Here is a 9,010-nt window from a genome sequence, read left to right as displayed (position 1 = left end):
GCGCCCTTCTCCAGGGTCTGTTTCCCAGCTGCCGCAGCCATGGAGGCCGTGTGTCCCAGATGGTGCCGCTACAGCTGATGGAACTTCCGTCAGCCTGGGTCCCTGAGTGAGTCTGTGGAAGAGAACTGCAACTGCCTGCCAACCTGCTGGGACAGACAACATGAGCAAGAAGTAAGCTTTCGCTGGGCTCAGCCACTGAGACCCAGGGGCTGTTTGTTACCATAGCGTTGCCTGGCACACCTGATTCAAGCTCCTGACACGCTCTGTTGACTTTGCTGTGTTGTTCACTGGGAGGCACCAGCATGCATGAGATAGAAAACGCTTCCTTCCACTCTGGCCAATAGCCTTCACTCAAAATAGTGCCGATGAGTTTACATCCAGCCCCAAAGATTTAAGGAATTTCTCTCTGAGCTTGGGCCCAGGTCTGTGCCTTCCTTTGTATTTCTCTACAGCACATGGTTGGCACTAGTATAAAAATGGCACTCTTCCACATGCCAAGGCATTTAACAGGCATGAAGCACGTTTGCTGATGATCTCCCATGAGGTGGAGGAGATAGGCTTAATTTCTGTTTTAAAGCTAAGAGCATTGCAGCTCAGAAGGATCACATTCAAGGTCACACAGCTAATTATAGTACTTGAACCTAGGTCTGTGTCTCTTGCCACAAAAACCAGTATTTCTCAAAATGTAGTTCTGGCCAGGTACGGTGGCTCACACCTGTAATCCCAACACTTTGGGAGGCCGAGGCAGGCAGATCACTCGAGGCCAGAAGTTCGACACCAGGCTGGCCAACATGACAAAATCCCTATCTCTACTAAAAATACAAAAATTAGCCAGGCGTGGCAGTGCATACCTGTAGCCCCAGCTACTTGGGAGGCTGAGGCACAAGAGTCGCTTGAAGCTGAGAGGCAGAGGTTGCAGTGAGCTGAGATCACGCCACTGCACTCCAGCCTGGATGACAGAATGAGACTCTGTCTCAAAAAAAAAAAAAAAAAAATGTAGTTCAGAGACTGAAAGCCAGGACCTGGGAATGTGCATTTTTTAAGTTCCTCAGGCCATAATTATGCTGAGTTTGAGAATCCTTGCCCCACATTGCTTCCAACCATCCTGTCAGCTTTCTACAGTGGGAGGGGAGCGGTGGGAATTTAGAGGTGAGCCAAAGGCTTACTTCCCCAACTAAAGCAACAAATAAAAAATGTCTCCCCTGCCAGACTGCTCTTTGTGCCTGAAATTATCCCAAAAGACTCATTTCTTTGGGTTAAAATACAAACAGTCCTAGATCACTCGGGACCTTCTCATGAATGAACTCGGGTGATTCCCAGCCAGGAACAATGGCTTGTACGAAGTCACTCTGCAATGTCAGCTTTTGCGGGGAAACATCAGTCAAGAGTCAAGACCTTGATCTGAAAAGGCAAATCCAGCTGGAGGTTGCAGGTGGTGAGATCCTGGACAGCAGGGAGAGGCTTAGCATCAATGGGGTGGGGGTGGGATGGGGTGGGGGTGGGGTGAAGGTGGTGGAGGACTCCCAGGAGAGAAAAAAAAATGCAACTGGGGGTATGTGTGAAGCCACACATACCAGAGTCAGAAAGAACTGGAGGCCAGGTGTGGTGGCTCATGCCTGTAATCCCAGCACTTTGGGAGGCCAAGGCAGGTGGATCGCCTCAGGTCAGGAGTTCGAGACCAGGCTGGCCAACATGACGAAACTCCATATCTACTAAAAATACAAAAATTAGCCGGGCATGGTGGTGCACACCTGTAATCCCAGCTACTTGGGAGGCTGAGGCAGGAGAATTGCTTGAGCCCGGGAGGCAGAGGTTGCAGTGAGCTGAGATCGTGCCACTGCACTCCAGCCTGGTGAGATGCCTCCAAAAAAAAAAAAAAAAAGAACTGGAGTAAAGCCTCAGCCTTGCTACTTAACGGTGTGACCTTGCAAATGTTACTTTACCTCCTGTGCCTAAGTTTTCTCATGTGTAAAACAGAGCTAATAACAGAATCTACCCATAGGGGCATTATAAGAATCAAACACATTCATGTGTGGAACAGTTAACGTTTACTGACCCTTGTGCCAGTAGCCATGCTAAGTGTTTTGCATATATTATCAACTCATTTAATCTTCATAGACAACCGATGGTGTGGTTATTATTTTACCCATTTTATAAAGGAAGAAAGTAAGGCACAGAGAGATGAAGTAACTTGCCCCAAGGTGGCACAGCTTCTAAGTGTCAGAGTCAACATTTGAACCTAGTCAGTCATATTTCAGGGGCAGTGGACCTGATGGCTACACTCAGCGACAGATGCTTCATCTCATAGAGACAGCTGCAGTGGAGGGGGACGCAGTGCACCCTGCTGAAGGATGGACCTCTGGGCAGGGGTCCCTGTTGCTCAGGTCCAAATGCAGACTGAACAGTAGCCTTAATCATTAAAATCACTACAGAGCTAAGGGGTGAGCGCACACTCTGCCTGTTCTCCCTCCACCCCCAAGACACTCACCCTATTCCACACCCAGAGGAGGACATGGGGTGCTCCCTTCCAGAGCCTGGAGACCCTGGGATGGCTCCAGCCCCTTCTCCCAACATCCCCCCAACGAAGAGCACCAAGTACCCTTGCTCTGCTGTCCTGCCGGGCAGTTGTCCCGGGATCAGTGTTTTTGTTTGTTCTTTGTTTTAGCTTGCTTCCCTTTTAGAGTATCTCCTGAAATAAACAGCAGTGTTGCAACGAGAAAAGGGAGCCCAGCCTCTCTGGAGCAGTTACGATGGGCAAACAATGTCGAGGAAATCCACATGCGGTGTCTCACAGGGCCTTCACACCTTTGTGAAGTAGATATTATCATCTCCATTCTGCAGATGAGGACACCAGGCCCAGAGAGGCTAAATGACTTGCTCCAAGTCACAGAGCAAGTCGGCAGCACCTCGCTGCATCAAATGCTTGTATGTTGGAATCCAAAGCTATTTATGGGACTTGGGGCCCAGCTGGGGCTTGTACAACCAACCCCCAAAGGTGAAGTTCTCTGTTCCTCATTCATTCCTTCATGTGCTGAGTGTTTTGCAGCAGCGGCTCAATGTCAGGCATTGGAGTAGAGACCATAGCAACCTGGCCTCCGTTTCATTCTGTTGGCAGGGCTGGCGGTCTTTCTAAATGGGATATTTGTAGAGGTTTCCATCGCCCCAGGTTCTGTAAGTCCTGATCATCAGCCCAGGGGCTGCTCCTCAGGGATGGGAGTTGGGGGTTCAGCTTCTTCTTGGGAGAATCCAGCTCTGGGCGTTTCAGGAAATTTCTGACCTGCCAGGTTTCCTAATCAGTCAGAGCTGGGGAGTGGGGGCCGAGAGAAGAGGTTTCCCGTCAGCCCAGCTTTTGTCTCTCACATGAGCCCGAGACAGACAAACCACAACCACAGACTCGACCAGCTGTGGAAGCGTCGAACAGGAAACCAAGAACATCTGGTGCTCCACTTCCTCTGAGGGCCGTGCACGTCTGGGGGGCCAGGTGTGCGTGTGCGCATCCGCCTGTGTGCACGACTGTTTTCTCTCCTGCTGTTGGTTAGTGGGACCTGGATGCAGACAGAGCTGGAAACCACAGATCTTGTGGTGACAAGGAAGCCAGACACTGGCTCCCCAACCCTTACAGCACGGCATCCCTCCTCAGACACTAACCCGGGATCCGACCCAGTCTCGCAGGCCACCTGCCAGCACCCGGCCCTTGGCTAGCTTCAGGTCACCATTGAAGAAAGGGATTTATTTTCCTTTCAGATTGTGATGGTTTAGAGGCATTGTTTGGAGGTGAGGTGGGAGGGCTCTGCTTACATAGAACTTGGCCTCAGCGTACAGACCCACAAAAAGCAACCTCTGGACAAAAGCTGGTTTTTTTTTGTTTTTTGAGAGAGTCTTGCTCTGTCAACCAGGCTGGAGTGCAACGGTGAGATCTTGGCTCACTGCAACCTCTGCCTCCCAGGTTCAAGCGATTCTCCTGCCTTAGCCTCCCAAGTAGCTGGGATTACAGGCACGTGCCACCACGCCTGGCTAATTTTTTTGTATTTTTAATAGAGACAGGGTTTCGCCATGTTGATCAGGCTGCTCTTGAACTCCTGACCTCACGTGATCCACCTGCTTCGGCCTCCCAAAGTGCTGGAATTACAGGCGTGAACCACTGCGCCCAATAGCCATGCAAAGTGCTTTGCTTATATTATTAACTCATTTAATCTTCATAGACAAACAGCTTTTTAAAAAAGCTGTTTTTAAAACAATTTGAGGAGCATCTGTGGATGAATGCTGAGACCATGTGCCGGTCAGGGGGCAGTCTTCCCATTAGTGGTGGTGTTCTCTGCGTAAGGAGAAAACAGGGTTTTTAATTTTTCATTTTTCTGAAGGGAAGAATCGTAAGGAAGTGGAAACAAAAGACTCCCCAAACCATAGCATGAGGTTTAACTCTCATGATACCTTAAGGAAGTAGGCATTATTATGCCCATTTTTATGAATCATGAAATAGATGTACAGGAGGGTTCAGAAGTCACCCCAGCTCATACAGCGCCTAAGGAGCAGGGCCAAGGTTCAATTCAAACCGAATCCCAGCCTCATGCTAGATCTTAGTTCACACTTCATTCTTTCAATGAGCATTTATAATCTAAACTGTACCTAGCAAACAGTTGGGACTTCAATGTTTCTTGAATTAACCACCTAAATGTGCCATGATGTCAGAGACAGATGTCATCCTCACTGTAGCCCCCAGGTTCAGCACAGTATCCAGGAAAGAATGGGTGCTTGCAGTCCCAGCTACTCGGGAGGCTGAGGCAGGAGAATTGCTTGAACCCGGGAGGCAGAGTTTGCAGTGAGCCGAGATCTCGCCATTGCACTCCAGCCTGGTTGACAGAGCAAGACTCTGTCTCAAAAAAAAAAAAAAAAAAAAAAAGCATAGGTGCTTAATCAGTGTCAGCCAATGAATACGTAAAGGAATTCTAAGTTTTAGAACAGTGATACTTTATTTTTCTTTGTTTGTTTGTTTGTTTTTGTTTCTTTTGAGCCGGAGTCTCACCGTCGGTCAGGCTGAAGTCCAGTGGTGCCAGCTCGACTCACTGCAACCTCCACCTCCCGGGTTCAAGCGATTCTCCTGCCTCAGCCTCTGGAGCAGCTGGGATTACAGGCGTGCACCACCACGCCCGGCTAATTTTTGTATTTTTAGTAGAGACGGGGTTTCACCATGTTGGTCAGGCTGGCCTCAAGTGATCCGCCCAACTCGGCCTCCCAAAGTGCTGGGGTAACAGGTGTGAGCCACCACGCCCGGCCGATACTTCATTTTTCTGGAGGTCATTTACTTAGTAAGGCCAACTGGATCCTGGCTAAAAATGTGAAAGAAGACAGAAAGAGTCACGAGCAGTGAACAAAAGTCACGGGTCCTAGCACGTAAAAGTTCAAGTACTTGATTCAAAGCCGAAATTCTCAGGTCCTCAGTTGTAGCCTGGTTACCCTTACAAACACCAGTGCTAAAGAGCACGGTTACTAATCTTTCCAGGACACAAGATTTGAAAGCATCTGTTTCGAAGGGAGATGACCTGCTAGAGGAAGCTTGCGGGCAACAGCAAATTGGGAGTTCGACTAGCACTTTCAGACTGGGATGCAACGAAGAACTCGCCAGCAGAGATAAGAGATGGGCAAGATGAAGAGAATGAACTCTGATTCTCGGATATCTGCCCGCAAGGTGGCTCCGAGAAAGCCAGCCGGAAACTGCAGCATCGCGGAGGACTTCTCTAGTTCAGGTTAAAGAGACAGCAGCCAGAGGGAGCCGACCTCAAACCCAACTCCGGACAGCAACCTTGAGGCCACCCGAGGCGGCGCATGCGCAGTGTGCGAGGTAGTGCTCTTCATACCTGCCGACCTGCGGAGCCGTCTTACTGAGCAGGGCTTACGTCACGCAAGCGCCGCGGGTGTGTGACGTCATCTGAGAGCGCCACGCGCGGTCCCGAAAACCTGAGCACCCTCTGGCTAAGGCGTTGCTGTAGAGACGGTGCGCCAGCCCCGCCCCCGAGGCGGGATTGGAGGAGAACTGGTCAGCTGACAAGGGTGACGTTTCGAAAGCGCGCGGGAGGCCGTGCTGGGACGCAGGGCCCGAAAACGTATTTGAGGGGCGTCTTGACCGAAGGTGCTAAATATCACATGTCCCCATTAAAGTAAAAATGCAAACTGCTCTAATCGGATTTCATGTAAGGGAGGAGGGCTGGGAAGACTTAAATGTATCACTTCAGTAATTTAGGGGTGGGAAGAAGAGTTTGGACCAGACTAGTGCCGGGATAACCTGACCTTTTTGAGCCTTAATTTCTTCTCGAAGGGATCTTTCCCATCAGCATATAAACATGTAATTTCCCCCTTCCTGAGAACCCTGTGGTGGCTCCAGCTCCCACCCCATGCCCTCGCTTTCTGAATATCGTTAACTCCTTGGAAGAGTGTATATATTCTTTGTCCAGCTCTCTCCTCCCACTCTGTTGAACTCCCTCCAGCCAAACTCAGTCTCTCCCAAGTCCTCCTCTTACCTGCTCTATCAGCAATTTTTGATACAGTTTATCACCCTCTCCTCCGCAAAACTTTCTTCACTTGGCTTTTGGCAGTGCACACACTTGTTTTTCTCCTCCATCCCTGCCCCACCTTCTCTGTTTCTTTTGCTAGCCTCTCCTCTTTTTCCTGACCTCTAAATGTATCAGTACCCCCAGCACTGGCTCCTTGGACTTCTTTTCTTTTCACTTAATCTCTTGATGATTTCATCGGGTTTCATGGCTTTAAAGACTATGTGCTGATGACTCCCCTCCGTATAGCTCCAGCCTAGAATTCATCCTCAAGAAAAATCCTTCTGGCTTCTCAGGCTGTAAACTTTGAGTTCTTCATCCCGTGTCAAATCTGTCAGCAGATCCTATTGGCTTTTCTTTTTTCCCCAGAATCTGGTATCCACTAACAGCATCTTAGACCAAGCCCCCATCTCTCACCTGGATTATTGTAATTGCCTAGCTGGTCCTTCCTCTGCTCCTACCCCGTCAGTCTGTGTTTACATAACAACCTCAGTAATTCTGTTAAAAGTCATATCATGTGCCTCCTCTGTGCAAAAACTACCAGGCCTCCTGTCTCAGAGTAAAAGCCAAAGCTTTACCATGGCTAGAAATGTTCCACACGACCAGGCCTCTATTCTAGACCTTTCTTTTCTTGTCTCCGTTGCTCACTTAACACCAGCCACAGTGGCCATTTTGCCAGGCTTGCTTCTGCCTCTGGGATCCTGAACTTGCCTTTACCTCTGCCTGGAACTTGTCCTCAGTTATCCCCAGGGCTCTCTCCCTTACCTCCTCCAAGACTTGGCTCAAATGTTCCTCACTGAGAAAGGCTTTCACCAACCTCCTGGTTTTAAATTGCAAATCAGACTCCCCCAAGCCCGCATTCCCATTCCCTTCCTTTTGCTCCATTGCATTTAATGTATCACCTTCTAATAAACCGTTTAATTTAGTTCTTTATCTTATTTGATGTCCCTCTCCGCATGAAGACAGGAATTTGTTTCATCATTGCTCCATCCCCAATTCTGAGACAGAGTGCGTGGCACATGATAGGTGCTCAGTACAGGTCTGTGGAGAGAATGGGTGCATTGCAGAATCCAAGGGTTAAGGCATGGTTAGGAGCTAGAGCTTTAGAGGCTTGGGTTCCAGACTCCCTTTACCACTTAGCTGCTTTGTGGCTTTTTTTTTTTTTTTTTTTTTTTTGAGATGGAGTCTCACCCTGTGGCCTAGGCTGGAATGCAGTGGCCCCATGTGGGCTCACTGCAACCTCCGCCTCCCGGGTTCAAGAGATTCTCCTGCCTCAGCCTCCCCAGTAGCTGGGACTACAGGCGCCCACCACCACACCTGGCTAATTTTTGTATTTTTAGTAGAAACGGGGTTTTGCTATGTTGGCCAGGCTGGTCTTGAACCCCTGGTCTCAGGTGGTTCATCTGCTTTGGCCTCTCAAAGTGCTGGGATTCTTTGGGAAGCCGAGGCAAGTGGATCACCTGCGGTCAGGAGTTCGAGACCACCCTGGCCAATGTGGTGAAACCTTGTCTCTACTAAAAATACTAAAATTAACCGGGCGTGGTGGCGGGCACCTATAGTACCAGCTATCCGGGAGGCTGAGGCGGGAGAGTTGCTTGAACCTGGGAGGCAGAGGTTGCAGATCACACCACTGCACTCCAGCCTGGGCAACAGAACTAGATTCCGTCTCAAAAAAAAAAAAAAAAAAAAAAAAAAGGGCTGGGATTACAGGTGTGAGCCACCGCACCTGGCCATACTTTGTGGTCTTTAAGACATTTATTTAACCTTCCTGAGCCTCAGTTTCCTCATTTCTATTGTGGACAAAATAATACCTAAGGCTTTCATTTGACAATATTGAACACCCCTAGATGACCAGCAAACAGCATAGCTCCTGGAGATGCAATGGAGAACCTGAATGTCCCCTCGCTCCCCTGGAGTCTGTATACTGAGAAAGGGGCTATAGACAATAGTCATGCAGTCACCCAAATAAGACATTCTTCATAAATTGTGATAAGTGATGAAGGAAAAGCAGATCATGCTGAAGAGGCAGGCTGGGAAAGAACTTCCCTGAGAGGGCGACTTCACTGTCCGAGTCCGCTTAGGCTGCCATAACAAAATGCCACAGATGGAGGGATTTAAACAGCAGATGTTTGTTTTCTCATGATTCTGGGGGGCAGAAATCCAAGCTGAAGGTGTCAGCAGGTTTGGTTTCTCCCGAAGCCTCTCTTCTTGACTTGCAGATGGCCACTTTCTCTCTGTGTCCTCACATACATGATCTTCTCTCTGTGTGCCTGCACACGCTTGCTGCTGGTGTCTCTCCAGTGTCCTAATCTCTGTTTTGAAGACAGAGTCTCACTCTGTTGCCCAGGCTGGAGTGCAGTGGTGGGATCTCAGCTCACTGCAACCCCCGCCTCCCAGGTTCAAATAATTCTTCTGCCTCAGCCTCCTGAGTAGCTGGGACTACAGGTGCACGCCACCGTGCCTGG

General features: G+C 49.3%; 1 long non-coding RNA gene across 1 annotated transcript; it reads right to left on the bottom strand.

The window, feature by feature from the left end:
- Nucleotides 1–2,029: 2,029 nt before the first annotated feature.
- On the bottom strand, nucleotides 2,030–5,996 carry LOC129136452 (uncharacterized). The gene is made up of 2 exons (XR_008538109.2): nucleotides 5,856–5,996; nucleotides 2,030–4,315 (listed from the first exon to the last, which is right to left on the bottom strand). It is a non-coding gene; the product is annotated as an uncharacterized LOC129136452 (long non-coding RNA).
- Between the last annotated feature and the right edge of the window lie 3,014 nt (nucleotides 5,997–9,010).

Source organism: Pan troglodytes, chromosome 1, assembly GCF_028858775.2.
Source record: "Pan troglodytes isolate AG18354 chromosome 1, NHGRI_mPanTro3-v2.0_pri, whole genome shotgun sequence".
Classification (NCBI taxonomy): domain Eukaryota; kingdom Metazoa; phylum Chordata; class Mammalia; order Primates; family Hominidae; genus Pan; species Pan troglodytes.
Note: the sequence above shows the minus strand (reverse complement) of the source record. Positions and strands in the feature narration are given on the sequence as shown.